Raw genomic sequence first — 1,390 nt, 5'->3', positions numbered from 1 at the left:
TAGAGATTAAAGTGAAAGTTTACTCTAATTATTGGTGAATGCAAAAGTGCATTTGCTGAGTTGGTTGAGAATAATAATTGACTTCTTTGTCACAAACTATACAAATATTAAAAAATTCTAAAATATGTTAAAACACAAGATACCATAATTTTTCATAGAAAATAACAAATAAAGTTTAAGGTAGCATGAATTGAAATATCTCTATATACTCCTGATAAATGTGTAAAATTACTATAAACATAAAATAAAGAATTGCTAGTATACATTTATAACTAACCATTTGTTCATCACTAGTTAAAATCTCAATAATTATTTTCTTCCTGGTGGTTTTGCAACTCATTTTCTATATGTAATACCAGTTAAATTTAAAATAATTTATTAATATACGAGTTGCACAACCAAGTTCTTCTGAGTTCAAGTTTAATAAAGTTTTTTAATGCACTTCATTATTAAGATATTACAACTTTCTCGATATTAATAGAAATACTAATATTTTAAAAATTGAATTTTTTTTGTTGTCCATAATGTCTCTTAATTTAATAAGTTAAAAATTCATTTTGAATTTAATTTAAAAATTTGTTATTAAACAATGAATTGTTGTATATAAAAAGTGGAATTTAAACTTCTGATATTTATTTAGACAAACAAGTGAGCTAACTATTCGACCTACTCAAATTGGTTTGAAAATAGGATATTTTATTTAGTCCTGTTGGTGCACAAATTATTTTACAGAAAAAAAAAAGAAATAAAAATGATAAAATTCTCCAAAACACAGAGATCCTTGTGGAGACTGCTCCAAATGAGAACTCGAAAACAAAAATTTTTTTCTGTAAAAAATATAATAGGGGCCAAAATTCCTCGAGGCAAACGTGGGAACTCAAACAGAAATTCCCGCTAATCTTCGAATTATTAAATTTACTTCAATACTCTTAATAATTTACTTCTAATATAAATTTGTTAGTCATTTTGCATACCATATATAAAAAATCTAACCCTAATTTCAAAAGTCTTTCTTTTTCTCCACAACACTAACACTGCATCGTCCCACTCCTCAGTCACATTAGAAGACTAGAACTTGCAAATTCCAATCTCTCATAACGTCACAATCATACTCCATGCCACTCTTGCTCAGTATTCACTCTTTTGTCATTTTATTGTCTCTAATTGTAAAAAATAGGGATGGAGGACAATATTTTTCCACAGTAAAAATTGAGACGAAAATAGAGAATATATTTAAAGGCAAAAATAGAAAGTAGAAATATATTTTTTATCTCCATCCTATTCTATTACCATCTCTATAAGAAACCGTCAAAACTTGCCATATAGACAAATCTACTAAATCACTATGATTTTTTCGGTTTAGTTTTATAGGTTTTTTTTTTTTTTTGGT

This window comes from Arachis duranensis, chromosome 9 (genome assembly GCF_000817695.3).
Source record: "Arachis duranensis cultivar V14167 chromosome 9, aradu.V14167.gnm2.J7QH, whole genome shotgun sequence".
Lineage (NCBI taxonomy): Eukaryota > Viridiplantae > Streptophyta > Magnoliopsida > Fabales > Fabaceae > Arachis > Arachis duranensis.
This window is presented reverse-complemented; position numbering follows the sequence as displayed.